At 42.3% G+C, this 7,500-nt stretch overlaps 1 protein-coding gene across 1 annotated transcript in view; it reads right to left on the reverse strand.

Moving 5' to 3' along the window:
- The window catches only part of LOC123508258, a 16,130-nt gene extending 10,208 nt beyond the window's left edge, over positions 1 to 5,922 (reverse strand). Inside the window, exon 1 of the mRNA XM_045261831.1 lies at positions 5,621 to 5,922. The gene's annotated coding sequence lies outside the window, so the exon portion shown is untranslated. The remainder of the gene's footprint in view (positions 1 to 5,620) is intronic.
- Between the last annotated feature and the right edge of the window lie 1,578 nt (positions 5,923 to 7,500).

Here is a 7,500-nt window from a genome sequence, read left to right on the forward strand (position 1 = left end):
ACCTGTTAGTGGTAGAATGATAAAAAAAAAAAAAAAAAAAATGAATATTGAATGAAAAAAAAAAAAACTATGGTAGATAAAAAAGATTTACTGTGAATAGTGAGAAAATGAACAAAATTAAAAAGGAGAGGCACGCAACTTCAGCTAACATTGTATACGGAAACAAAATAAAGATTAAGAGAAACTTGCCCGTCAGCCTGATTACATATGCATTCGAGGAAATTGCAGCAATGATAAGACTTCAGACATCATGAATAGCGTACATTATGATATTCTAATGCTGTATTAGTCAAAGCTACAAATATTGCGAAAAAAATTAATAAAGTTTTTATCATATTACGAAACATTGCAGACTTCTCTAAAGTATGTAACAGGAGTGCGTTACAATCATCATACACATGACACCAGAATGCATTTTCAAAATTTGTTCAATATTGTATATCAATTAAAGGTTAAAGGCACTATGAAGAATCCCACGCATTACAGGACCAACAAAAGACACGGCAGCCATGAGGACTCGTGTTGGTGAAACTTGAGGCAGGAGAAAGTACAGTATACTACGACTCCTCACCAAGCTGCTTCATTATTTTCTTTCCCATTTACCTTTCGCGAGATGACGTCACCTTCAGTTCCTTCCTTATTCCCTCTTGTAACTATCATTTTCCTCACCACTCTCCCTCCCATTCATCACCTCTCTCCTTCCCATCGCACACCGCGTACCCGGTGATGTCATCTCGTCCGTTCGGACCGACGTGTTTTTTTCTTTTCCGCTTTAAATGCGTCGCCAACGAACGTATCTATGAGATGCAGCGTCATCTGATTCCGCTCTTATGACGCGACAAATCGAATCAATGAATATCTTGTAGTGAACGGAAGCTTCATTAGAGAAGAAATAAAGACGTTTTCATGGCAACTTTAACTCGTTTTCATAAAAGTCGTGAGGTTTGATCAATACTGCACGATTGGTTCTCACTGCCCGTCCACCATCACCAACCCACTGCCCTCCCGACACCGCCTACACTCCCTGCCCCCTAGCCAAATGCAGCGGCTGCACGTCCTCGTCCCAGCTTCCAACCAATTGCATTTGACAGACATGTCTCTCTCTCTCTCTCTCTCTCTCTCTCTCTCTCTCTCTCCAAGAAGAAAAAATCAAAACCAAAGCTATTTATAAATATAACTATCGTGATAAATGTTATATACAATGAACATGTTTAAAACGCATCATCATGATATCCTGCAGCGGACACGACACAGCAGCAGCAGCAGCAGAAGCAGCAGGGCCAGACTGGCTGGAACATTCAAGGCCACGGAGGGAAGATTTAATTTAAACAAAACTCTCTAGAAGGTAAAGAAAACGAGCCTGGACGCGGCTGAAGGGCAAACTGTCATCACCATTCTTGTCTCTTTCCTTCACGTTCAGATAAAATTCAGGCGAGTGAGGACGGAAATAAGATTTCCTTGGGAGACTGTAGACGTACACTCATCCATACTTTTATGACGACTTAGCTTTGCACACAAATGAAAGGGAGAGAGAGGTAATGGAAAAATATAGGGAGAAGGATTGTGGTATTTACGGTGTAGGATTTTCTAACGTTTCGACTCCTTCAATGATTGCCTTCTCTCTCTGGAAAACTTAGACTAATATAGTCCAAACGTTAAATAAGTTTTGCACTGAATTAGAACAAGGAAAGATGCAATGATTAAAAATACCCAAAGAAGACTTTTAGGCTCCAACCCGTGACGCTTGGGAATCACGAAAGGGAGAAGAAAAGACTATGTATTGGAAAGATGTTCCTCCAAGACAGCTAGGCAGAAGGACAGGCAAACACAATTCATGAACAACACTTTCCTTAACATCAAGGCATTGATGAAAATAAATCATTGACTTGTTTTTCATTAGTTTTCTCTTCAACTTTATTGGGAGTGTGAACCTTAGATTTGTTCCACCTCTCCCCCTCCTCCCCATGTACGCTGAATATGTGAAGGAAAGCGTACAAGTAAAATGGGAAAATCAAATAATAGAATCAGACTCGTGAAGGAAGATGTATTTCATATCACTTCTCCTCGTGGTAAAAAAAAAAAAAAAAAAGAGTGAGGAATCAATGCAAACTTCTGTCACTTATCGTTTCGTTGCACATGGAGTTAGTAAAAAAAAAGTGAAGTTTAAAAAATCCGAAAGAGACGGAGTTGTTTTATGTTTCCTTTCAACCTCCTTGGTATGAATGAATATTTCTTAGAGGAGTTGTTTTTTGTTTCCTTTTAACCTCCTTGGTATGAATGAATATTTCTTAGAGAAGATCTTTTAAACCCTCACCACCAGCCCAACACTACCACTACCACCATAACCACCAACACCAATACCACCACCATGTATGTGTGTGTGTGTGTGTGTGTGTGTGTGTGTGTGTGTGTGTGTGTGTGTGTGTGTGTGTGTAGAAGGATCTATACAAACTGGCTGCAGGAGGCAAACCAGTCAATTAATTCAAGGAAAGAAAAAGGTAAAGAAAACAATAGATGTACATCACCGCACAGCACGAAAAATAGGAAAAAAAGTGAACGGAATAATTTGACAGTTATGAGTGACTAGGTTTGTTTTACCAAATGTAGTTTCTTATCTTGTTTCAGTGACTGCAACATGTTCGCAAACTCTCTTTCATCTTTCGACGTATTTATGTTCTAATACTCAGAAGATAAAAAAAAAAAAAAGATTAATACTATTTTTGACGGTATTACAGAATCATGGTCTTTCATTCCTGTAATAGAGAGAGAAGTTCGATAACTCTCACTGGCTGTACGATTATTTTTACTCTCTTATTTCGGCTTACGATACTAAAAGTTCTATACCATTATGAATAGTACGAAATATTTCTACTCCCTCTTACTTGGGGCCACGATCATCGACTTTATTTTGGCAGTAAGACTTTTTTCTTACTTTCTTATTTCAGGAATGGCAAAAAATTCTATAGTTTTCATTATCAGAAGAAGACGTTACTCCCTAAAGACCCGAATGTAACCTTCCCAACAGACGAACACTAAGACCATGAAACCTTTACACCTCACAATTACCCTCGATAAGTCATGATGAGAGAGAAATTCAAGGGCAAGATAATGATATATTGTCGGCTTCACGGGGGACCAAAGTCATCATCATCACCATTAGTAGTACCACCACCACCACCATTACCACCATTACCACGGTACCATCACCATTATCATCTACACCTCCGTCATCATCAACGTCACACTCTGTTCTTGAGAGAGAGAGAGAGAGAGAGAGAGAGAGAGAGAGAGAGAGAGAGAGATCATTACAAGGACATTTGAGTGGATGGACACCATTGGGGGTCGTCAAACAAGTCACTCCTGCTCCTGCTTCTCCTCTTCCTTTCCTTTCCACTCAATTAGTGAGCAAAAAATTGAGCCTCTGATATAGACACAGTGGTCATTGTATCACCATCATGTACATTACCGAAAACAATGCTTATTAAGATCAATGGTAAAAAAAACAGTGAAATCACGTGGAAAAAAATATGAACTTTTTTACTGAAGAAAACTCTCAAAACGCCAATGAATGTTATAAAAAATGTTAATGAAAAAAATAAAGAAAAATGCGAGTACAAAATATCGATTAATAATGTCAAAGAATAACTGAATAAGTTTATTGAATGTAAAATTGTTGCCTTCTCTCTCTCTCTCTCTCTCTCTCTCTCTCTCTCTCTCTCTCTCTCTCTCTCTCTCTCTCTCTCTCTCTCTCTCTCTCTCCCGTTTCCCACGCAGGCAGTAACTATGTGTGACTTTCCTATCCTTCTTCCATCATCACTGCTTTCCTCCTCTCTCTCTTCCTTCATCCACCTTTCTCTTCTTCTCTTCTTACCGCAATCATTATTTTCCTCCTCTTCTTCCTTCTTCTATTCATCCACCCATTATTTTTTTTACTTTCTATGCATTTTTTCCGTGTTCATCTCTTTTCCTCTCAGTCTTGTCTATTTCTGTCTATTTTCTCTCCTCTTCCTCTCTGATTCATCTTTCTTTCTCAATCATTCCCTTTTTCATTACGTTTGTCCGCCTTCCGTCTCCTTTTTGCGGCCCTTCTACCAGAGAGAGAGAGAGAGAGAGAGAGAGAGAGAGAGAGTGGATATGCAACCCTAAATGTATTTCAAATTTTTCCTCTCTCTCTCTCTCTCTCTCTCTCTCTCTCTCTCTCTCTCTCTCTCGGTCACGGCACGGATGGCAAGCAGGCGAAACGAGTAACAAAAAATAACAAAATATAACTCCAGTAAAGATAACAACAGTCGGAGATGATCACACTGGAGGTCTTGTTGAATTATTGTTAGATTGTGTAAGAGAGACGTGAGAGGATGTGGCGAAAGGGAGGGGCTGTTATGTGTGTGTGTGTAATTCACTGTTTGATCTGCTGCAGTCTCTGACGAGACAGCCAGACGTTACCCTACGGAACGAGCTCAAAGCTCATTATTCCGATCTTCGGATAGGTCTGAGACCAGGCACACACCACACACCGGGACAACAAGGTCACAACTCCTCGATTTACATCCCGTACCTACTCACTGCTAGGTGAACAGGGGCTACACGTGAAAGGAGACACACCCAAATATCTCCACCCGGCCGGGGAATCGAACCCCGATCATCTGGCTTGTGAAACCAGCGCTCTAACCACTGAGCTACCGGGCCGTGTACGTGTACGTGTGTGTGTGTGTGTGTGTGTGTGTGTGTGTTGGTGGGTGTGTGTTGGTGTGTGTGTGTTGGTGCTCACTTTCACCCTAAAAGGTATTATCACTTTCCTGTTTTTTTTGTTTTCTTCCTCTCTCTCTCTCTCTCTCTCTCTCTCTCTCTCTCTCTCTCTCTCTCTCTCTTTTCTGATTATACGCATCAACTACGTTCCAGCTTATCCCCCTCTCCTTCCACCTCCCATATCTCTCTCTCTCTCTCTCTCTCTCTCTCTCTTTTCTGATTATATACGCATCAACTACGTTCCAGCTTATCCCCCTCTCCTTCCACCTCCCATATCTCTCTCTCTCTCTCTCTCTCTCTCTCTCTCTCTCTCTCTCATTATCTTTCCGGACGCCTTATCACCCTCTCTCTCACCGTCATTATCTCTGCCTTCCTCCAGAACATTTATGTGCTTCCTCCCAGCTCACACTTTCACTTTCCTCTCACCATTACAACATTTCTAGACTTTCCTCCACCTTACGTTATGTACAAAATGCATGACAGTGACAGGAAACAAATAACACACACACACACACACACACACACACTCTAGACGCGCGTTGTTCAAGAAGTTGGAATGTTTTACGACTAACACAGTGTTATGGGTAGTCTCATGGTGTCACGGTAACTAAGTCTCCTCATATAAAAAAATGATACTGGAAATGCACGCGAGATTGGGTGTCTGTCCTTGAAGCGGTCTAGAGGTGCGGGATCCGATCAATACCTGGGAAGCAGATGTCTTTCTCCGTCTCGATCAAAGTCACGATGTCAAGAGGAATGCAACAGTCCGTTCTCTATGCCTCGCCCTGGTAGGACCTTAGGGCTTCGTAGGATGTCATGACACAGGTAAAGAGAGGCAGACAAACATGTGAGGCAATAGGAACAGGGAACTTACCTTCAACAACTGCTGGGGAAGGAGAGAAGAACTGCTGTGCCTGACTCCGCTCGGTTCCTCTGTTTATGGCAGCGACTCTGCTTCGTTGCCAGACACCACATGCACCTTCACCACTTATTCGACCCGCATGATTATCTACATAAGCAATGCGTGATCCAATGAAGGAATGTGTGCTGGTGTCGGTATGAAGGTGTGGGTGTGCTGTCAGATGTAGCTACTGCCGGGGTGATGGTGCTGTATGTCCGTATGTGAGATGATAATGAGCAACAGGTTGTAGTGAGTAACTGAGGTGCTGGTGGGACACGTCAGCCTGTGCCAGGTGTTTCGCAGCGCTGTCTGGAAGATGCGTGTGTGTCTTGAAGTATTTGCCAAGAGAGAGAGAGAGAGAGAGAGACTAAGCATAAGCTATTTTAGTATGAGAGACAAAGCATAACGCAACACAATGTAAAGGCAGACCCCAATTACAACTACTGTACAATTTACAAGCTCCACGAGTAATGAGCCAAAAAAAAAAAAAAAAAAAAGAAACCCGGCCATGAATTACACGTTGCATAACTCGGGAACAAATGAAGGTCAGTGTAGAGGAGGTGTAGCAGAATCTCTACCCACCAACCCCACTCAGAACAAACATTTTAGACAAGATGGTCACGCCTTGACCACACACACACACACACACACACACACACACACCAGAATTAAGTTGACAGTTACGAGCACCTCAGTATTTATCTTTCTCTTGATCTGGATGACGTTACTTTGGGCCAACCCGTGATTGATGCAACAGGTGAGGGAAGAAGCGATGGGTTACACAGGATATACAGACAGCAACAGACCTTCAGATCCTTGTGTGGCCGTTTGACAGTTTGGGTGCTCATGCCAATTACTGGTGTGAAGGATATGATCACATAAAGAAGGAGGAAGGAATGGGTGGAGGACGAGGGCGAGGAAAAGCACAAGATATATATGTATAAGAAATAGCATGCCGGAGGTTTAGGATAAAGAGGAAATAGGTGAATGAGTAAGGGAAAGATTAAAGGGCTCGAAAAGAGAAATATCACGCTGGAAGGAGAAGGAGAAGAAGACCAAGGACAAGGACAAGGACAAGGACAAGGGATTTATGGAAGAGATACTCTGAAGAGAAAACATGCAATGAGTGAAGGAATAATGGCTGGAATAGAAGAAAAAAGAACATAGGCATCTTGTTTGGAAAATGATGAGGACGAGGAGTGAGAGGCGCTTAGAAGGAAGTAAAATAGTGCATGCAGTGACGAGAGGAGCGTTTGAGTGAGTACGGGAGGAGAAAAATAAAGAACTTGCTTCACGACAAATATAAAATGCACCTTAAGCAGGAGTACTGACTTACGTTGTACGAGCAGTAGCTAAAACGTGAGGGAATATGAATGTAATCCCACTTCTGTTCCATCACATCAATGTACTCGCATAATTACTAAATTTTGTATCAGCTTGCTTCTCATAATACTTTCTCCAAGCAATAATTCCCTTTAGTAGTCATCCTCATCCAGTAACTCTACACTAGTCATATTCTTCCATTTACCGATCCTCACACCCATCCACCATTCCTTTAGCATCTTCATCACCTGCCGCTTCACCTTGCCCTCTTTACCCCTGCTCCACTTATCCACTTATCATCAAATCCTGCCATCCTTCCTTCATCCAACCGATTACCACCTTGTGCTCATGGTCTGGCGTCTCCATTCCCTCCTCAGTCTCGTCACCTTGCCGCCGCTTTGTTCTGGTAATATATTCCAGTGCTCTGGTGGTCCGGATGGCAACCCAGCGCGGCGCGACCTCTGCGGCCTCACAAAATCGCCACATCACTGAACAAAAGGAAAAGCCTCCGCTGGTGCACACAAGCAGAA

The sequence above is a fragment of the Portunus trituberculatus genome, chromosome 24, assembly GCF_017591435.1.
Source record: "Portunus trituberculatus isolate SZX2019 chromosome 24, ASM1759143v1, whole genome shotgun sequence".
NCBI lineage: Eukaryota > Metazoa > Arthropoda > Malacostraca > Decapoda > Portunidae > Portunus > Portunus trituberculatus.